The 22,953-nt window shown below is 44.9% G+C and overlaps 1 protein-coding gene and 1 pseudogene across 8 annotated transcripts in view; both read left to right on the forward strand.

Moving 5' to 3' along the window:
* HS6ST2 (heparan sulfate 6-O-sulfotransferase 2) overlaps nt 1-22,953 on the forward strand; it is a 278,343-nt gene that overhangs the window by 119,315 nt on the left and 136,075 nt on the right. The gene's annotated exons all lie outside the window — the stretch shown is intronic.
* On the forward strand, nt 12,451-12,654 carry LOC309856587 (cytochrome c oxidase subunit 7C, mitochondrial pseudogene; annotated as a pseudogene). The gene has a single exon. The product of its transcript is annotated as a cytochrome c oxidase subunit 7C, mitochondrial pseudogene (transcript).

A 22,953-nucleotide genomic window follows, 5' to 3' on the forward strand; every position in this document is an offset into this window, starting at 1 on the left:
CTGGTGAGAGGGGAGATGTATTTTTTAACATTTGATGTTCTCCTGGTGTACCCCATGATTCTGTGTTTAGCCAACAGGCCAAGCTGAAAGGTGGCCACATGTATATGGAACTGACTTTCAAGTTTGTTAGATACAGAATCCATTGAGTAGTCTTACCTTACAGTCTGAGGATTTATACCAGAATCTTCCATATAGAACTGGGCCTGGCCCCCTTTGCCCTCTAGCCCTCCTTCCCCTTCTGCTGTCTCCAGGGAGGCACAGTCAACATCTGTCACCGTCACTAGCTATGTACACACCAGTGCTTCCTCTTTATACACTCTACTGGTGGACTTCCACTTTGATGAGGCTTGGGTACGGAGTGGAAATCTGACTACTCAACAAGCTGCTTTATGGGGGAATCAAATTTTAGATTGGCCATTGTGGACAACAGTACAGCAATTCCTCCAAAAATTAGAAACAGCGGGGGTGCCTGGGTGGCTCAGTCGGTTGAGTGTCTGACTCTTGATTTTGGTTAAAGTCGTGATCTCAGGGTCATGAGTTCAAGCCCCACATTGGGCTCCACACCGAGCATGGAGCCTGCTTTAGATTCTCTCTCTTCCTCTTCTTCTGCCCCTCCTACCCCACCCTGCCTACTCATGTGCATTCTCTCTCTCTCTCTATCTCTCTTGGAAAAAAAAGCTATTAAAAAAAGAAATAGGGGCACCTGGGTGGCTCAGTGGGTTAAAGCTTCTGCCTTCGGCTCAGGTCATGATCCCAGGGTCCTGGGATCGAGCCCCGCATCAGGCTCTCTGCTAAGCAGGGAGCCTGCTTCCTCCTCTCTCTCTGCCTGCTTCTCTGCCTACTTGTGATCTCTGTCTGTCAAATAAATAAGTAAAATCTTTTTAAAAATACTCATCCTTTAAAAATAAAAGAAACAAATACCATAAGACCCAGTAATTTCACTATTGGGTATTTACTGAAAGAAAACAAAATGCTAACTTGAAAAGATACATGTACCCCTATATTTATTGTGGCATTAGTTATGATAGCCAAGATATAGAAATGATCTAAACGTCCAATAAGAGATAAATGAATAAGGAAAATGTGATGTGTGCGTGTGTGTGTAATGGAATATCACTCAGCCATAAAAAGAATGAAATCTTGCGATTTGCAACAACATGGTTGGACCTAGAAGATATAATGCTAAGTGAAATAAATCATTCAGAGACAGACAAATACTATATGATTTCATTCATGTGTGTAACCAAAGAACAAAACAAATTAATAAACAAATAATAACACAGTACAGAGAGAAGACTGATGGTTGTCAGAGGGAAGGGAGGATGGGCAAAATGGGTGAAGGAAAGTGGGAGTTATAGGCTTCCAGTTATAGAATGAGTAAGTCTCAGGGATAAAAAGCACAGCATAGGGAATATAGTCAATGGTGTTGTAACAGATTTGTGTGGGGATACACGGTAGCTACCCTTGTGGTGAGCACAGCATAATACATAGAGATATTCAATCACTATGTTGTACACCTGAAACTAACATAACGTTGTGTGTCAACTATATGCAAATACAAAGTTTTGAAAACAATAAATTAATCAACTTGAATGCCCAAACTACCACTCCGTTTGAACAGCAGAGCTGATGACTCTGTCTTGTGAATGGTTTAGGCAGGAGAACAGCAGTGGGCACAGCTAGAGATGTCAACACCATGAAGTATAATGACTCAGGGGCTTTGACCTCTTCCCCCAGGATGAGGCCAAGAAAAGCTCTTGGGCTTCCAGCCTCCAGGGCATGTGTTTCCTTTGGACCAGGTGGTGGTCGGTTTTCAGGGATCTGCACCTGCTCAGTACAGAGTTCTGAGCAATGGGTGGTGGGAGTGGACACAGTTGACCCCGGGCCATTGTGAGTCTGTGGCTGGGCCAGAATGTTGGCAACGCCCACAGAACTGTTGAGCCTCCTGAGCTCAGGGAAGAAGGCCGAGTAAGAAAACCGACTGTCACTAGTCCTTTAACCATGTTTGTTCACCGAACTCACACTTTTATAACAGGCAGAGGATCAAAGGTGTAAATAAAGCCAATTACTTGAGTTTGCCATTGATTTTCATGTATAAATTCTCAATATAGTTTTGATTTAAGAATTAAAAATAATGGCCTGGAGTTTTGCATTCTGCTGTGGCAGTTATACAGTTGGCCAGCAAGAGCCTTGTGCTCGGAGGTTTTCTCTTCTCGGAAGGGAGCCTGTGTTAAGAGTCATGCCTGCTGATGAAGAAAAGCTCCTGTTTTCCAGGTGCTTGTGTTGTGTCAGGCATTGTTGAAGTGTTTACTAATGGGACCTCATTTAATGCCACTGGTAGTTCTGTGAGGTACACTCCTCTTTTTAGGCACATGTTACAGATGGGGAAACTGAGGCTCAGTGATTCACTTGTCCAGGACACCAACTGATAATTCTAAGGAATTATTGAAATTCTAAGTCAAAGCTGCCTGACTTCTTTCCCCATTCTTTGCACCACGTTTGGAAACTTCTGTGGGGAGATTTGTTTGGAGGGCTCTCCATTGGGCAGTAAGTGTCTTGCAGACCCGGCTGGACTGGAGACCCGGAGCTAGAGCAGGAAACCAAGAGTGCAGGTGAAAGGGAACAATTTCCTGGGAGACCAGGAAAACCAAAAAGGAAGCTCTAGCTTGTAGGGGTCAGAGAAGGCAAGACTTAAGGGAGAAGCTGATGGCTTCACTAATCAAGTAGAGAGAGACTTGGGCCTCGGAGGAAATGGAGAGACTGTAAGTGGGCAGGGCGGCAGCCTGCCTCCCTCTGAACGTCCCTTTCACCTGGCTTCCTTCCCATGCAGCTCCAGTGTGCAGGGCCACTCGACCACGTTCTGGTGAAGGACTGAATGGGGGTGGGGTTAATTAGTAAGGCTGTATCCTCTAGGGAGATCCCAAACTTGGGTGCATTGACTAGATGGAAAGGAGAGTGTGCCAGCCCCCGTCTCCCTTCCCTGATCTGGTCCTGTTTACTTCTGGCCATTGTCATTGCTTGGTAGATCAGAGCCCCTCTTCCTTAGGCCTGGAGACATCAGAATGTCTCAGTCTAGTGTTTTTGTGTGCAGAACACTGGGCGCCAAGTTGAAGGTGTCTTCCTGGTGATCCACTGTGTCCTAGGCCTGGGAACATCAGAGTGACTTTTCTTTTTCTTTTTCTTTCTTTTTTAAAGATTTTATTTATTTATTTGACAGAGAGAGAGACAGAGAACGTGCAAGCTGGTAGAGCTTCAGGCAGAGGGCAGAGGGAGAGGGAGAAGCAGAGAGTCCCGCTGAGCAGAGAGCCTGATGTGGGACTCGATCCCAGGACCCCAGGATCATATCCTGAGCTGAAGGCAGACACTTAACTGACTGAGCCCCCCAGAAACCCCCAGAGTGACTTTTCACATCTTATCTCTGTCCTTGGAGATAGTAATTCAGTAACAAGTCTTCTCAGAGAGGGAACAGCTTGTCTGCTCTGCTTTTCAACTCGCAAAGTTTATGTCGGAAGGAAGGTTTCTTTTCCCAGGGAGGTGTTACTATTTCCCAGGGTCCCCCTCATCTGTGCAACTAATGAGAAGGCAGGAAGCTTTACTGCAGAAGCACAAAGTGTGAGGACAGAGACAAGATGCTTCTGCTTTGCCCTTCAGATCGAAGACAGCTAGGAGTAGTGTGACACCAACTTAGTGAGCTATGTTGCCATCATTGTGCCTCCTGGTCTTTAGACAGAAGCAGTAGGCAGATGACATAAATGACTGTCATTCTTTCCACGTGTCTGAGGTTTGGTTTGTCTGCTCATTCAGCGAGTTTTCCGTTAGCCGTGCAGCATCACAATCGTTTTCTGGTACCACATATGGCTTTATTCATCATCGTCTCCAGCCTTCCACACATGCCCCCATTAAAGAGATTTCTCTAATTACGTGTTATGCAGGTGTTTTGTATTACAAACAATGTTTAATTGTATTCGTTCGGAATAGGTTGCAATTAAAATCTATAAACCGTTTAAGCCTCTCTAAAAGCTCCGCCATCTACCTTTCAGCTTAGCATTAATATTTACCCTAGAGAGGAAAAACATCTCATCCCGTATTTCTCTGATGTATGTACCATTTTTGTTATTAATAAAAACAAAAGACACATGTTTAATTGGATCCCTTAGGTATTGATTAAAAAAAGAGTCGGATTCCTCCCTTGCCAGGGTGGTTCCATAGGGCTTCCCTGAACCATCCTTTGTTTCGATCCTTTGAGGGTTCACATACCGAATGTTTTCCTTCCAACTACCATGCTGAGAGCTTACCAAATGCTGTGCCCTTGGGTGTGGGCAGCAGAAGTTCTCTGAGAGAGGGGAGGTCTGCAGCCCACGAGGGCCCGAAGAGAAGGCCGCCTTGAGCTCTCTTCCCATGTTGGGCAAAGAGAGGAAGGAAACAGCAGCCATTTGGCACCAAAATCCTGCTTACCTGGGGCTTTGGGCTGTTGGAAGTTAACTGTGCAATACATCTGAGGACAGTTCCAATGAGCCCTTTTTTCTTTTCTTTCTTTTTTTTACTTTTGCATTTTATTTATTTATTTTTTAAATCAACATATAACGTATTTTTATCCCCAGGGGTACAGGTCTGTGAATCACCAGGTTTACACATTTTACAGCACTCATCATAGCACATACCCTCCCCAATGTCCATATCCCAACCTGTCCCTCCTCCCCCCCAGCAACCCTTAGTCTCTTTTTTGAGATTGAGTCTTTTATGGTTTGTCTCCCTCCCAATCCCATCTTCTTTCATTTTTTCTTTTCCTGCCCCCCAAACCCCCCACATTGCATCTCCACTTCCTCATATCAGGGAGATCATATGATAGCTGTCTTTCTCCGATTGGCTTATTTCGCTAAGCATAATACCCTCTAGTTCTATCCACGTCGTCGCAAATGGCAAGATTTCATTTCTTTTGATGGCTGCATAGTATTCCAGTGTGTGTGTGTGTGTGTGTGTGTGTGTGTGTGTATCACTTCTTCTTTATCCATTCATCTGTTGATGAATATCTAGGTTCTTTCCATAGTTTGGCTATTGTGGACTTTGCTGCCATAAACATTTGGGTGCACGTGCCCCTTCGGAAAACCACATTTGTATCTTTAGGATATATACCCAGTAGTGCAATCGCTGGGTCGTAGGGTAGAGGAGCCCCTTTTTCGACTCAAAAATGTTACTATTTCTTTCGATACTTTATCTCATAATCAATACTCAATTTTCAAGGCAGTGAAACTAATCAGAATAGCAGATGAATCCAGCACAGGGGAAGGGAGGTAGAATGAGTACATTGCAAATGGGGCAGAGCGGGAAAATGGGAGAATGTTGGTAACCACAGGGTGGGTTTTTTCCCCGTGAGTTCACTTCTCTGTGGGTTTGTCCTTCGAAACACCAGACACAGGAGGGAGGAACAGTATTCAGAAAGCAACCAAGTTCTTGTGGCTCTTCCGTCTGTGGCATTGGGATGTTTCTGGTGATGGGGCCGGCTGTGTAGTTCCTCTGGAGCCTGTGATCACAGACCCTGGTGGGGTGGAATTCTTCTGCACCACAAGGCAGGCTGGGGACATGGAGGTTGAGGCAGGCATAGGGGATGGTAGCAGTGAGACGTTCTGGAATACCATTCTGGCATCTTCTGGATTCTTGAGAATAGGTTCTCTCTCAAGCCCCATCTTACGTTCATCTCTATTACGCCTTTCATTTCAACCTTTGCTGGCAGGTAAGGAGATCAGCGTAACCTTTAAGGTCTTCACAAGAGAAGTTGAGCAATAGCATTTATTTATGTATGTATGTATTTATTTATTTATTTATAGATTTTATTTAGTCATTAGAGAGAGGGAGAGAAAGAGAGTGAAGGAGCATGAGCCAGTGGCGGGAGGTGGTGGGCAGGGAGAGGCAGAGGGAGAGGGAAAGGCGACTCCCCACCTGAGCAGGGAGCCTGATGTTGGGCTTGATCCCAGGACCCCAAGATCATGATCTGAGCTGAAGGCAGACACCTAACCGAATGAGCCAACCCTGTGCCCCTGCTCTAATAATGTATTTAACCAACATTTACTGAATGCTTCCCGAGTCAGGTCCCTTGCTAGAGTGTTGGGGGCTTAAAGACGAAGGAATTCTCATCCTTGAGGAGGTCATGGTCAGCTGGGGGATAACAGAAGTAAGCCAGGAATTACAAAGTCCTTGGAAAAGTGCCAGCATGAAGGTCTGTAGCTCTGTTCCCTGAGTGCTTTGGGGGTGAGGGTGCTCAGAGCAGTGACTGGACAGTGGCAGCCCTGTTAGCAGATCTGGAGGCCTGTCCACCTTGGACTTGACATTCAGCCTCCGGCCAAATGCTTGTCTTCAAAAACGATTTTATTTTAACACAATCAATTTTTTATTATGCTAACTCACATGATGTATTCTGTAGAGATTTACTGAACCATTTTTCCCTTTAAAATAACTAACTATATGTTTTGACATGCTTCAGGGGATCCTTTTATAAAGTAGCATGGATTGGACAATACCAGAATACATCAGTGTGAGGCAAAGCCTGAATCAGTAACACACAAACAACTGCATCTTCAAAAACATAAAGGAAAGCAAAATGCTAAAAATCACAAACTACAGAGAGGCAGCCTGGCAATGGGGAACAGTTACTTGCAAAGAGGAAGGCACAGGTCCCTGTTGACTCTGCTGCTGAGTCCCCCTAGCAGGTCCCCGTTTCTGTCCAGACCTCAGTTTCCTGGTCAGGAGAATGGGTGGTGGATGAGAATCTCAGGTCACTAAAGTGCCTTCCCGGGAGCATCCAGCCTTGGGGATGAACTGCAGGGAAAGCAGCCCTCCCTTAGTGAATAGGGCTTCTAGTGTCTGCTTTTCCCAACCCCCTGGGATCAGCCTTTTGGAGGAATGAATGAGGGCTTGCCTCTTTTGTTCCATCCCCCACCCTCTCTTAACTCATGCACATGTGTGGTCCTGTGCACACACACGTGAACATACTCCCCTGCCGTACTGGAGAAAAAGAAGAGACGCCTATTTTTCACTCGAGTCTCACGAATGACGGCTGTACTTTTTTACACAGTTAAGCTATTAGATGGAATTCCATTCTCCTTGTCAAGTTGCAGACAGGGGAAGGAGCCCAGAATTCTAATGGTGCTGGTGTTCTTGGCAAGCACCTTCCACAGGGTGGTAAGGTAATCAGTCCGCAGTTAGGCAGTCTGAAGGCTTCGGTTTTCCTCTGACTTGGAAAAAGCGGAAGGGTGGGGTGGGGAGCTTGGTATTACGACTTCCATCCGTGGGACTTTGCTTACTTTTAACTTACTTTTTTCCATCGATTGCATAGTCCTCTGCATCCCCGCAGTACCCATGGCAATCAAGGAGGGAGGACAAGACAGATTGACTTTTTGTGTCTTTGTAGCATCGGTGGACCACAGACTTTTGGGAACTGGGGTTGCTTTTATTCTTTTGAATTCAGCCCTATATCCTCTTTCAGTCAGGATGCATTTACCTTCCCAGAATCCACTCCTTAAGGACAGGCAGGTGGGCTACTCAGGGCATCCTAAAGTCTTCTGGCTCAAAGAACATAATGCACTTTAGCTACAAACCCACCCCATTCCCACCTCTGCCCTGGTTTCCTCTCCTTTTTGTGATTTTAGCAGTTTGGGTTTATGGGAAACTCTCAGTTCCTTAATGTAGCCTGCCAAAGAAATAAGAAGGCTTGCCAGAGCTTCACCCCCCCACGGAAAACATGGGATGTAATTGACTCCAAGGAGTCCTTGCATCTCTTTTCCCTTGCCGGGACCTGAATAAGTCTGTTGCCTTGGCTTTGTGGGCCAGGCCGGTATCTGTAGCCTTCTTGCCATCCGTGGAGCAAATGGTTGCAGGCAGTTGCCAGAGTCCAGTGCTCTGCTTGTCATGGGAAGCCTATTGACTTTAATCGTGACCATCTGGCTGGATGCCTCAGAAGAAGATGTCTCAGGGAAGGCTTATTTCATGAATTGACCTTTGTTTATTTCAAAGCCGCACTGCTGTTCCAACTTCAGCATTGCATTTTATGCGATGGGCACCGGAAGTACAAACGGAAGTTCTGCAGAGGGTACTCCCCATGAAACTTACCAATCCATGTGCGATTGCCACTTTCAACACAATCGGGACACATTGTCGTTCCCCTTTTACTGAAAACATATGGTGGGTACTTCAAGCAAACCCTAGGCCAAGCCATGGTGCCATTAAGGAGAGCAGGCATTAAAAATGGGAAAATGGTATCCAGGTGGCAGGAGGAATTCAGTAGGTGGGATGGGAAATATTTATTGTTAACGAGCTTTCATAAGGAGAACAGAAACAAATTAGATGTGATTTGCAGGTCTGTTGGCAGGCAGGATCTGCCTAGCAGACGGGAAACTTGGAGAGGATTCTCAGTACTGGACCTCACACTTGACCCAAGTCTGTCCACCCCACCCCACCCTTCCCTGGAACATGCCGAAGAAGTATTGAGCATTGCAAGTTTATTTAAAATAATATCTGCCAAGGGTTAGTAAGTGCCACATTCCCGGCACCACACTAATGGCTTTTACTTACCTTCTCTCGCGTCATTCTGACAAGGATCGTGTGAGGTGGGAGATATTATCCCCATCTTCTGGATGAGAAAATCGAAACTTCGACATTAAGTTGATGGAGGTTGCATGGCTAGGAAGTCCCAGAGCTGAGACTCAGTTCCACATCTCTCTTGACTTCCAGGCCCTTGCTCTGTACTATTTGGAAGTTCAACAAGAAGAGGGAGGCACTCGTAAATTTGACAACGGATCACAAGCTCTCCCAGGGCAGGGCTTGGCACATGTCTACTGTGTCTTCTCTGCAGCCAGCTGGGTCTGCCTAAGCAGCTCTGGCAATGGGAATACATGGGTCTCCTTCACAGGAAAGTTTTCAATCTGTCCACACTGCTTCAGTCCCCAGTGGTGCAGTAAAGAGAGGAAAGAAGAATAGAAGAGATGGCTTTGACACACCCACAGAGAGGCATCATCGGCATCCCCTTCCTCCCAGCCTCAGTGGCATAGAAGGACAGGATGGTCCCAGCGAGGGGGGGGGGAGCTGAAGACAGATTTCCATTTCTTCCAGTGTCGCTTCCTTTCCCTTTGTCCTCTCTGAAGTCCATCACCTACCGGGTTTTAGGGTATAGCCAACTGAGACTTCTTTCGGAGGCAGTGGAAGGGATCATGGGCGAAGTGTCAGAAGAGGGGACAGCAAGGTCAGCTTCACCATCTCTGAGGTGTGTGGGACTGTGGGCAAGTCCCATAACTGCAGCGTTTGGATCTATACGCTGAACATCATTATCCTTTCCCATTATGTTCCCATTACTGGATCATTGTAAAGATTAAATGGGGAGATATGTGTCAAAGTATTTCAAAAGCCTAAAGCTCCACATAATATAGGGGATTATGAGAAGCTTAAGAAAGGATAGTCACAAAACTGACATTGTCCTTTAAAGATGTTATTTATTTATTTGAGAGAGAGAGAGAGATGGGGGAAGGGGCGGAGGGAAAGAGAGAGAATCTCCAGCAGACTCTGCACTGAGCATGGATCCCGATGTGGGGCTTGAGATCATGACCTAAGCCTAAATCAGGAGTTAGAGGCTTATCGCACTGAGCCACCCAGATGCCCTGACATTGATCTTTATTTAAAAAAATTTTTTTTAAATTTATTTGACACACAGAGAGAGAGAGAGAGAGAGAGAGAGAGAGAGCGCAGCACACTAGCAGGGGAAGCTACAGGCAAACGGAGACAGGGAGAAGCAGGCTCCCCACTGAGCAAAGAGTCTATGTGGGGCTCTATTCCAGGACCTTAAGATTATGGCCTGAGCTGAAGGCGGATGCCTAACCCATTGAGCTACCCAGTCCTCCCTGACATTGTCTTTTTAATGAGAGGCAGTGGGTGCTGCCTTCCTCCCTTGGTGGGCAAGCTTCCTTGTCTTTAAAGCACATTTCCAGAGCAGAAGGAAGCCCAAGCGCCACGTTTCTGATCTGAGAGCTAGTTTGAGATGTAAATGAACTCTGTCTCTCAAGACACAGCTTTGCATCTATTTTGCATTCAGATTTATTTATCTAGAGACAAAATCGTGCGTTCTTTACTTCTACTCACAGCATATGCAAGCAGATCAAATGAGGTGCTGATCCAGCAAAATGGCAAGTAGCCTTTTGCTTCCTTGAAATTGCTAATTTTACAAATGGCACAGTGTTGAAACATGGCACGGAATATCTATTTTACTAGAATCTGGCAACACAGGCACATATGGTCTTGTCAAAAATGAATCAAACACAATTCCAGGATTATAATTAAGTAGTTGAAATTCCAAAAGGAATAAGTTAACGTGAACAAAGTCGGATTTAGATTGCTTTTTGCTAGCTTTCTCTCAGGTCCCTTCCTTGGCATACTGTTGGCAACAGACTGACTTGCTCTGAGAAAAGTTGAATTGTCAAACATCAAACGTTTTCACACTGACTCTAAAGGTGTGTGATTTAACATCTATATTCCATATTTTGGGGTACGATATGTCAAAAAATCTAAGAGGACCAAGATAGAAGTCAAGCCAAATGTCCCTATGTAAATATTTAGGTTAAAGCCTTTTCCTACTAAACAGAAACTTCTGATCAATTCCCTAGCAGACCTGCCGAGATAAAGAAAGAAGATGGGGCTGTTATCAAAGGAAACTCTCTCTCCCCCATCTCTCTCTCTCATCTCTCTTTCTCTCTCTCTCTCTTTCTCTCTCTCTCTCACACACACACATACACATACACACACAATTTCAATCTCAAACTCTCTCTGAATACTCAGTCATGTGCAATTCTTGCCTGGAAGACCAACATCTAGCATAGGGCATGTGGAGAGAGTTAAGTTGGAGATTTACAGGGATTCTCTTGGAGTTGTTGTAGACATGATTTTGGGTCCTGTTTGAGAAGTCAGTATCTATACCATGAAAACAAATATCAGCCCAAAGGTGGAAACAACCCAAAAGTTCTTCAGCTGACGAGCGGATAAACAACCGAGGTACACACCTCCACACAATGGTGTATGATTTCATCGGTAAGAAAAAGAATGAAGGACTGGTCCATGCTACAGCATGGATGAACCTAGAAGACATGATACCAGAAACAAGGCAGACACAAAAGCCCACATATTCTATGATGTCATTTATATGAAATGTCTAGAATAGGCAAATTCATGCACATAGGAAGCCAATCAGCAGTTACCGGATGATAGGGGAAGGAGGGAGATTGGTTGATCAGCTAGAGAAGATGTAGTTTCCTTTTGGGGTGTTGAAAATGTTCCAAAATTGACTGTGGCTATAGTTGTGCAACTGTGTGAATACACTAAAAACATTGGTTTGTTCACTTTGAATGGGTGCATGGTGTGGTATATAGGTGGTATCATATCTCCATAAAGCTGTTACCAACAAAAGTTTCTCTCCAATGGTTTTTGTGTGCCCTCCCCATTCAGAAGCTTGGGAGTCCCAGTTCAGATTCCTGACCCCATTGCTAGATTGTAGGATCTCCTGGTTCTTCATGGTCCAGCTTGCTTCTCCCCCAGCTTTAGTTCTATTATCCAGAACAAAAAAACACTCTGGAAGAGAATGGATGCCGTGGTGGAAGAGGGGAGACAAAGACTTTGAGATTCAAGTGGTGTCTACATAGAACCACTGCTCCCACTTGGGTAGGCACTCTCCTGTCACAATTGGCACCCAATTATTCCCATTCTCCTGTTTTCCTGGGGCCTTGCCAAGCCCAGATCAGGTCACTTCCTTGTAAGATCTAAGTAACCTGGAGATTTTTCTTCCACAAGAGTGCAGAGATTTTATTAATGAAAGCTTCTACAGAACTTTTTTAAATGATTCATACAGGAAATTATAACTTTCATAAGAAAGGGGGGGTAGAATTTTTAACCCTGGTTTAGCATGACAAACTTGAGAATCGAACTGTGCACTCCACTCACTAGCTCCTTTTCCTGTGTACTTAAAGAAAGGAAAAGAAAGACTTTTCTTGCTGTTCGATCCCCAAGCTACTTCTGGTTTCTGACTTGAAAGGCAAGCAGTCCAAAGGGAGGAAATAGTATTTGGACACCTGTAAGAGAAAATATTCTTATAAATTAGATAGTGATTCCTAACCATCGTTGATGAATATAAGTACCTTTTGTTAAAATCTTATCAATGAACACATATTTCTAGGAAGATTATATTACAGTTGAAATTATGAATAAGTTGCTAAAGGCCCATGCTGGAAAGCCAATATGCCCTTAATTCAACTAAAATATTTATTCAATAAAGACTGACGGTGGTATGAAGTATTTAAAATGATGGTGGAAACAAAAGCTTTTGTCATAAGAGACCATGGTCTACTTAGAACATTTTTCCTGCTTTCTTCCATCTTGGGTCTCTGCGCCTTCCAGCCCTTCACAGAACTTCCAGTTAGCGCCATGCTGGGACAGAGCATCCCAAGGTTCACAACCTTTGTGCCCTGTAGGAGCCACTATGAGGAGGGCCCAGGGAAGAACAGGCCATTTTCACTGGAAAACAAGTGGTGGTTACTAATTATGGTGACTATGTACTTTGGATTTGGATTCGCTGCACCTTTTTTAATAATAAGACACCAACAGCTTAAAAAAAGAAGGATGTTTTAATTAATCCATAAAACAGATGTGAAAAGGAACATTTTAAAAATGGATCTAACTCTTTTTAAAAATTTTTTATTTGTTTGACAGAGATCACAAATAGGCAGAGAGGTAGGCAGAGAGAGAGAGAGAGAGGAAGGGAAGCAGGCTCCCTGCTGAACAGAAAACCAGATGCGGGGCTCGATCCCAGGACCCTGGGATCATGACCTGAGCCAAAGGCAGAGGCTTTAACTCACTGAGCCACCCAGGTGCCCCTGCATCTAACTCTGGAATTCAATATACCCGATATGTTTATAAATAAACTTACTATATGAATCCTTAAAACAACAACAACAACAACAACAAAAACCCTCCATTTCCCTAATGTGGTTCCCTGAATAGATTACCAAAAATGCTTAGATAATGACAAGTGATAGTCACCATTCCGCTGTCTTTGCACTTAAATGTATCTTAGCATAAGATCTGCTTTGAAGAGGGTTTTAAAAAAAATATTCAACCAAATTAAAAAAAAAATCAATTATACATTATGAAGTTTATTCTCAGCCACTCGTTCAAAGCCCTTGGGTACCCAAAGTGGTGGTATTTTTAGAGATCTGTGTCTACTTTCTTAATTCATTTGTGGCTGCAAAGAATGATTCTGCTAACAGCATGAAAAAGAGCCAAATATTGACTCCAGAGATTATGCAGGGTGCCCTATAATTAGTTTTATGACCAAAAAGAAAAGAATGCCTTGGATGATTGACAGGATGGATTGAATGAATGAATGTATGAATGAACAAACAGATGAGTAAATATCATCCATTCAGAAATTCTCAGAATTTCTCAGAAAATCTCAGAATTCTCAGAAATACTTCCGAGAGCGTCATTTCAGTGGTGATGAGCGCTCTGGTGATGAGCGCCTCGTAGGGACGAACCAGGCTCGGGAGAGGGTCCGGGTAGAGGCAATATGTGACTCCAAAAAGGGAAGGCAAAGGGAGTAAGAAAAGTATCAGCGGGAAAGACAGGCAGGAAGCCAAGAGAGTGAAGAAGAGAATGATAAAGATTAAGGCGCAGCTGTGAGGAAGGCGGGGCTGCAGGGCGGAGAATCAGCTAGCCGGGGTGGATGGGGGACAGCTGGTGACTCCTGAGAAAGTCTGAAGTCCTAAACCTTTGTAATCTGGAAAACTTGGTTAACCACAGTGACTCATTCCCCAGTTATGCCACAAATCCAGGATTTTGCTGGAAAAGCAAGCAGACTGGCCCAGGACATTCTCAACTCCTGCTGCTGTTTCCACTTCGACATCTGACAGAGGTTCTACATGACATAAACAAAGCACAGTCTTTGACTTAAGAATCATTGAGGACGGCTTTCGTTTTGCAGCTAAAACCAGTACCGAGAGTTAAACTTTACAGAGTGATGCCCATATGCTGGTCACTGTTCTAAGGGTTTGTATTAACTCACTGAATCCTCAGAATGACGCCGAAAAGTAGAAACCATTGTCATTCCATCTTACAGATGAGGAACTGACTGAGGCCCAGAGAGGTTCGGTGACTTGCCTCTGGTCACACAGCTCAGAAGTCTTGCCATAGACCTTGGGCATAATCACTGATCTGTATTTCTAGACATCTGGGTGCAGTTCCAGGAATGGAACCCAGGTCTCCTGGCTCCCAGTTCACTGACTTTTCTCCTGTGCTAACCAGAAGTCTCTGGTGCCCCCTCTCTGGAGCATCGATGACCCAGATAACATTACAGTCCCACAGTGACCACGAGTATGAAAACAAACTCTTCGCTCTCCCTGTCTCTTTTTGAATGGTTCTACCTCTGGGAGGGGTTCAAGCCAACCTTCCCCCCATCACTGGGGCTGGGCTGCCCAGAACAGTCCCTCCAACTTGGCATTGCCAATTGGACAGTGAGTGAGTGGTTCAGAGCTGGCAGAGCTGTCTCTACCCCTTCATTTCAATTCCGTGCTCACTTCCGAAGCCATCCTCCAAGTGTCGGGCCCTGTTAATGTGGCTCTTTGTAAGTGATTTAAAGGTAAATGGCTGGCATTAGAGGGTGATGTGCTGAACAGGAGACCAAGGTATGAAAAACAATGCTACGGAGTGGATCTCAAGGGCGTTGAGTAAACCTGCTGTCAGGATTTTCAGAGAAGATTTGATTGGGAAGAAAAACACTTCTTTGCTTCATCATTTCGAAGCAATTTCATGCTTCAGTTCTCTATACTTCTGTCTTCTGAACACTTCCGAGGGCCACACATGGGCCTCAGCATCATCCTGAAGTCTTGTACGATGGAGTCGCGGTGCAGGGGCTCTCTGGGTGTGATGTTGAGAGCCGCACGGGAATGCTTGCTTTTGATACAACATTTAATCATTTTCTTCTGCCTCAATTAAGGTGAAAAGACTCAAATGCAGCTTAAAATTGAAAAGCATAACTGAAAGAGGTTTATATCAGACATTGAAAGGCTAAGATGTTCCCTTTTCTGAACGGAGCCAGGGAGGAGGTGGACTGGGGGAGGAAAGGACAGAAACCGCAGAGCCTCCCCAAGGGGAGTGTCTGATGCCTGGTGGGTGGCTGAGTCTGTTATGTCAACATCTCAAACGCCATGTGGTCATTTCTTTAGGACCTTGTTTTATGATCTTTGTGGCTGTTTCTCTGTCCACTCCCCAGCTTTATTGAGATGTAATTGACATATAACATTGCGTGAGTTTAAGCTGTTTAACCTGATGATTTAATACACATACACAGTGAAATGATTAGTGTGATAAGGTTAGTTAACGCATCTGTCACCTTGCATAGTTAAAGTGTGTTTGTGTGTGTGTGTGTGTGTGTGTGTGTGTGTGTGTGTGTTGAGAACATTTAAGATCTACTCTTAGCAACTTTCCAGGATACAATACAGTATAGCAAACCATAGCCACCTTGTTCTGTGTACATTATGGCCCCAGAACTCGTTCATCCTGTAACTGGAAGTTGGTAGCCTTCGACCAGGATCTTGCCATTTCCCACTCTCCTAGCACCTGGCAACCATCCTTCCTATCTCTGTTTCTCTGTGAGTTTCACTTTTTCTGATGCCACACATTAGTGAGACCGGACAGTGTTTGTCTTTCTCTGTCTGACTTATCTCTGTGAGCCGAATGCCCTCAAGGTCTAACCATGTTGCAAATGGCCGGATTTTGTGGGATTGTTTCTTGGTGTGATGCCAGCCTGAGCAAATGTGGTTTCATTCAGTGGTGTGCTTGGTGCCTGCTGCGGGAGTGGAGAAAGGGTCCTCTTGGTTCTCCCACACGCACTGTGTCCTAGACTCCATGCTTGGGTGTCACACATAGATAGGGACAGGGCTCCCCACTCTATATTGCACATTGGCATCTCCCGGGGAGCTTTTCCAAAAGTGCTCAGACTCATGCCCCATCTCGTAAGATTCAGATTCATTTGGTCGAGGGTGGGGGTCTGGGCATTTATAATTTTCAAAGCTCCCCAGGTGATTCCAAGGAGCAGCCCATGTGGGGAATCTCTGACTTAGAGGGTCTCATTGAATTTGGGGGAATTTTCCTGCTCTGCTTCACTCACCCTTTTGACCTTTGGGGGAGAGTCCCATTCTTCATTGTGACAGGAGTGAGAAGTATGTCTGGTGGCCTCGATCCTCAGAATACGCAAGCCAAATCCCTTCGGAACCTTCAACCAGTGGTTTGGATGGCTTCCATTTCGTGCCTCTCTTTCCGGCTGGTATTTCCAGCTTTGCCAAAGCCCATCTTTGGTAACCTTGCCTTCTGCACACCTTAAGAGAGATTGTTTGCCTTTGTAACTTCCCAGTGTGGAAGGATTTTTAGGAGGCCCCAAGGAAAGAAGCCCTCATCTTCCTTCCATTCAAGGCTTCATTCCCGGGACGCTCTGAGACAATGCAGGCCTTCTTCTGCTCTCCCTGGCCAGCCTTCCCGGAGAGGATTTCTGAAGGCAGAGCTCGTGGGGCCTGAGGGGGGCGTTCCTGGAGTGGCAATTCCAGACCGAAATTCCCTGGCTCGGAGTCTCCCTGGGAAGCCCCTGGGGAGGCCCAGGTGTGCACCGAGGTGAAAGAAGCCTATTGTGGAGGGATTGTGCTCTGCCAGGGACCTCAGGGCCTGGTCGGGGGCAGTGAGGGAGGAGACGAAGGGGAATGCGTCTCCGGATGCATCTCGGGGTCCTGACAAAGTGAAAATTCCAAAAGAGATTTATAGGCACGCTCCCCGCCCACCATAGATGTCTTTGTCACGACTGTGAGTTTGCAAAGCACTACTGGCATTATTTCACATTTCTGTGACTTAGAAAGTGAGATGGAACCCTTTGGGGGCACTTACCACATGCCAAACAGTGGTATCCATACATTCACCCATATGCTACTTTAGTCACTAATTTAATCCTCATAGTACCCCATGAGAGACCTATGCTTATTGCTTTGTGGATTCAGAAACCAAGGCTCAGATCGTTGACATGACTTGGCCAAGGTCATACAGACTGGACAAGGACCCAGGTCAGTCTAACATGTAATTTAAGTTCGTCCCTTCCTGGGAAATACAGAATAACTCTCTTTGCTCTTTAACATCATCTGTCATGACCCTCCTCTCCCATGTCTTCTTTTTAACATAAATACATTCTGTTTCTTCAGATTATTTTTAATGAACATTTCCTAGATTTGCCCTTTCCAGAGTCTCACCTTCCATTCTTCATTTGTTTCCTGATAACTGGCTTCTTTTCCAATATTTCCAGTGGAACTATCTTCCCCTAGGTCACTGATGACCAGATTGTCAAACGCAGCCGTGATTAGCCTATATCCAGCCTGTGTCCATAGCATGTAGTACGAAGGCTGGCCACTCTCTCTCTTCAGTTGGGCAATCTCATTCATTCCCATTGATGTACCATCTATATAATGACAACTCCCAAATCTACCTCTGCAGCCGTGACCTTTCTCTTGAGCTTCAGACCCATCCATCCAACTACCTGTTAAATTTCAGATATCCCATACGTTTCTCAAACTCCACGCACTCCAAAATGGAAACCAGCACCAACCACCACTCCACCCCAATCCTGCACTTCTCTCTATACCCTTCACCATGGTTTAATAGTGATATTGCCTTCCATATGCTCTACCAAGCTGGGAACTCGGGCACACCCTTCCCTTCACCCACTTGTCTAAATCAATCCTTCAAATTCTATGGATTCCACTTGATGAATAGTTTTCAAAGATGACCTCTCCTCTCTCCATGCCAGTGACTACTTGAGCATGTCTTAGAGTATTTCAAGAGCTTCATAATGTCTCTCCGATTCCACTTTACTGTACAAGTCTGTTTTCATGCTGCTGATAGATCTTTCAAGGCCCCTTTTAAACTGTTGAACCCACATTTCCCAAAGTACATTTCATTGCACCCTGGTTTTACGGGATGCTCTGTGAAAAATAGGACTGTGGTCAAGTAGCTTTGGGAAAGCCTATGTACTATGCTCTTCTCCTCTTGGAGGTTCATATTGGATGTCCCGAGAAGTCATCCAGTTAAAACCCTGTTTAGCTTTGTAGACTCAGCATCCCAAATGGATTTCATCATGGAATCACCCTTCCTCCCCACACTCACATTTTTCAGCGTAGGGCGTGCCATCAACCATCTGCAGAACGCCTTTGAAACCACAGTTGGTACGTTCTGTTCCTTGGCATGACTTGTAAGGCTCTTCTTCATCCGACCTTTGCTTACCTGTCCAGCCAACCCTCCCCTTTAACTCTCACAGCTGTCATCACACACCTTTGTGTTTTTTTCTGCTTTTCTTTTGCCTGAAAAGCCCTTCTTCTCCCCCCGCACCACCTCTACCTGCCTTCAACTCATCACTGAAGACTCAGCTGTCTTCTATGAAGCATTCTCTGACTCTCTCCAAGGGAAAATTGGTCACCTCTCTTTTTTAACTTCTAATGTCTGTATACATTTTGAACGTTACATTTTGAACAAAGGAAATCATTCCATTGCTTTGTGGCTTGGCATATTTCAAACGGATTGGATTAGTTTCTATATCTTTTCATTTTAACACCATCCTTGTCTCTTGAAGGGAGCTAGGGCTCTCCTTACTAACCCAACAGGAAAACAGTCCCATTCTTTCTCACTTTTGGAAAAACAGCTTATGTGAGAGACCTTATAACAAAGTCTGGTCTAGAGCACATCTTAAAACAGTGTCCTTACTAATGAGTTCAGCTACATGATGTGTCCCACTGTGTGTTGCCTCCCCTAGACAGTGCAGTCATGGGCTTGAGTGTAGGTATAAAGTGCCTAATAATGCCTTAGTGCAGAAATGAAACCCAGAGCCACCTGAGCCCGTGCTCCCGAGAGAGATTTTCAAGGCCTACCTGCAGCTACTTAGCCTGGATCTCCCTCCAGTTGTCTTGGGCTTGGAGGCCTGGGAGTAACGGCCTGCCCCATGAAGACAACTCCTCAACGAAGAAAGGGAAATACCCATCATGGGGAGCTTCCTTTGTGTAGGCATGGTGCTGAGTCTTTGCCGCACAGTCTTACTGCGTCCTTACAATGACTCCGTCAGATAGGAACTCTTATTTGCTTCATGTTGCAGATGAGGACATGAAGGTTCAGCTGAGTGGAATGACCTGTCAAAGTTGGTTTTACAGCTTCAGACCCTAATCCTGTCTGCAGCACATCCTTGCTGTGCTACTGTGGGCAAATCACTTACTCTAGCCAAGTCTCCATTTTCTCACTTGCACAATAGGAATAAGACGTGTGCTTACCTGGTGGAATGGGTCATAAGGTTTCAGTGATAGGCTGGATGCCGAGTGCCTGGCATGTGGTAAGCACTCTATAAATGGTAGCTATTATGGCCTGACATCAGAGACATTGTTTTCAGCCAAGATGAAGGGAAACAGGAGGACCATTTTGTGTTAAAGGAGAGTTTGAGCCCAGCTATTTGGACTATGAAAAGGTCACGCTTCTCAGCAAACCAAAGAGGGAGCGCTTCTCCCAATGGTTGATGGTCACGCTTCTCAAGGGGTGAAAAGAGGCCCCATTTTCAGAGCAGTGGGAGAGAAGGCAGCCAGGCACAAGAGCTTTTGTTGGGAGAAGGGCTGGTCGTGCGGAGGCTGGAACAGATTGGTAAAACTTGGCCCCAGTGCAAATCAGAGATGGGCTCTGTATGTACTTCAGGCAGCTGACCTGTGCACTTATGTAGTGGTTTGTAATGCGTTCCCTATATGGGTAGCTACACTGGCTCCTATAAGAGCTACAGCTAACAAATATGGAAGGGCCATCTGGGGGAAGGGATATAAATGCAAGCGGGTGGCCAATGGGGAGAAGAACTACAGCAATGGGCTCTGTAGTCAGACTGCCTGGGTTGGCACTGTGACTCTGCCACTTGTTAGCGGTGTGACTTTGAGCTACCCACCACCTCTCTGAGGCTCAGTTCCCACCCTCACCTGTAGACTGGAGATAGAGTACCTAGTTTATAGGGCTATTGGATGGAATAAAGGAATTTATCCATGTAAAGCACTCAGTGCAGACCAGGTACAATGTAAAGGCTTAAGAATTTACAGTTATTGTCATCATCATGTGTGCTGGATGTGGTGGGGGCTGGGGGTGGGGACCAATGTAGATGATCAGAGAGCTTGTGGAACAATCCCAAATGAATCTTCTCCAAATCGACTTCTGCAAATATTGCATTTACCTCCATTAATTAAAAGAAGCTTTGCCTTCTTTCCTTTCAAGTTTATTTTGTGGCTCAGATCTTAATGAGCTTTTTAAAAGACTATAGAGGTTTTGATCCAATTAAAAACTATCCTCTAAGATATCAGTATCTGACAGTTCCACCATACTCTTTCGGGCATTTTCCTTGAAACAATCGTAATGCGATATTTATATCTAGTGAAAATTATGAGTTTTCACTAATTCTTAGATTAGATGGGGTTTAAGTACGAGGATGTAGCCTGCACATTTAATCTACTTTAGAGCAGCTTCATTTACTAGATGGTCCTCATGGGTTTGGGGAAAGGATGTAAAGTATCATCAATGAGGTGTGAAGCAGGTTTCAAAGGACAGAGTCTCTTGTTTTCAAAATGGATTGAACTGCTGCAGAATCGCAGCCACTGCCCAGCTCCCCACAGTGCTGATCCTGACCTGAGCTCCAGCAGGTTCTTCCTCTCCCTCCCTTTCTCTGCAGGCACTTCTGTGCTCCTGTACCTCAGCCCCGGCTGCTGGGCCACGTGGCAGCTGCTGAGTTCTCCACCCACACAGCAATTCTCTCTGTATTCATCTTTTGGCTCTAGGATACTCTTGTACCCTTATTTCTATGATTTTTTTTGAAAAGTGTTTTTGACGCAGGTTCTGGAAAGAAAAGTGGTGCTGATGATCACTCCTTTATATGTTGATTTTACCCCCTCTCTTCGTAAAAGTGGGGATGAAGGGGGTTACAGCTCGGCTTCTGGCCCTCCTGCCTCCAACCTGTTCTGCAAATGAGAGGCAGAGGCCTCCTGTCACTCTGCTGCCCAGAAGATTAAGTGGTTCCTACCTATCGTCCTGGCCCTCACATAAGCCAACCCACTTTATCAACCTTATCTTCCATATGTGGAAGATTATATGTGTGTGTGTGTGTGTGTGTGTATGTATATATATATATATATATATATATATATATATATATGTATATATATGTTTTTCTAGAAGTGTGAAATATGCTGGTAGCTGTCAAGTGTCAGGAAGGTTCTGGAGAACAAGAAAAGGTCAACACCAGCTTTCTTAAGATGACTTTTCAAAAAGATCAAGGACTTTAAATTCAGCTTTGCATACCACTCCCTAAGTCATTCCAAGTTCGTAGAAGGTTAACACATTTATTGCTCAACCCAGGATTTGATACCCGTTTTTTAAAAAGGTTTTATTTATTTATTTGAGAAAGAGTAAATGAGAGAGAGAGAGAGAGAGAGAAGCAGACTCCCCACTGAGCAGGGATCATGGGGCTTGATCCCAGGACCCCGGGATCATGACCTGAGCTGAGGGCAGATGCTTAACCAACTGAACCATTCAGGTGCCCCTTGATATCCATTTTTATAGCTACTGTATTATGTTTGAGTTGACTTTATAAATTCAGTGGAGTTGTATTTTGTATGTTGGATATATACATCACTGTATCCAGAGGCCATTGTTTATTTAAAGAACTTGGAGAACAATGTTCTATGTGAATTTGTTATAGAGACTAACTTATGACTTGGTTATGATCGCCTTTATGTTACATGCATAGGCCTATGTATGGTGTACTTAATGCTGAACCTCCAGTAAAGATTATAGTATTGCTTCCATGGGAAAATGTAAGCCATGACAATGACATGGCTTCTAGCAGTGAATGCATCACCAAGACTTGAGAATCGAGCCTAGCCCAGTGCTTGTTGTATACAATAAGAGTTGACTACATGTCTGTCAAATGGGTGAATTGTCTACAATCTGCTCAGCCACAACTGAGTAGAAAATGAGAGACTGAGACTTCTGTTTTCTGTAGTGTATCATAATTGACAATTTTAGACAAGCCCCATGACTTCTGCTGTCCCCATTTCCTTACTTAGAGCCATCTATCTCAGAAAAGGCTGAAGAAAAAAGGACACTAAACATTAGTCTAGAATGACCTTCTTTAAAAGTGATTTTTAAACTCCATTACACAAAAAGGTATGATAAAACCAAACCCATCATTTTGGATGAAATTTTCTTCTCTCTACTCAACGAGATAGATGGTGACATATAATCAACATGCATTTATCCAAGAGTGTTATCACAGGGACTCAGCTTTGTGCTAGATGCTGAATGATAATATTGTTGCTCAGAGAGCTTCCCATCCAAGTGAGTAGACAACACTTCCATGTGGGTAAATTGGGGTTTTCCATCCTTGGCGCACTTGACATTCTTTTTGGGTGGGATAACTTAACGGGAGGATGTCCTGTAGACCTTATAGGATGTCCATGTTGTGGGATGTTCAGCTTCATTCCTGGCCTCACCCCACTAGAGGCCAACAGCAGCCCTCTCCAGTTACGACAACTAAACATGTCTCTAGGAGTTACCATTGCTACATTTCCCCCTCCCTTTGAAGACCTCCGGCCCTATGTGGTTTGTCATGCAAAGTTGTGTGTCACTGTCAAAGGAGGAAGTAAAAGAAGAGGCAGGAATTCGCTGGAGAGAAGGGGCTGGATTGGTCAGAGACTTCAGCTGGACCCAAGGAAAAGCTGGGTGGGATTTCACTAAACAGAGAGGTCATTTCAGATGGAGAAAATGGCCCAAGTTGTCCATGGAGCAATCACACTTGGTGGGTTTGTGGGAGGGCCTGGTGAGTACACTGGGTAG

The sequence above is a fragment of the Mustela nivalis genome, assembly GCF_964662115.1.
Source record: "Mustela nivalis genome assembly, chromosome: X".
NCBI lineage: Eukaryota > Metazoa > Chordata > Mammalia > Carnivora > Mustelidae > Mustela > Mustela nivalis.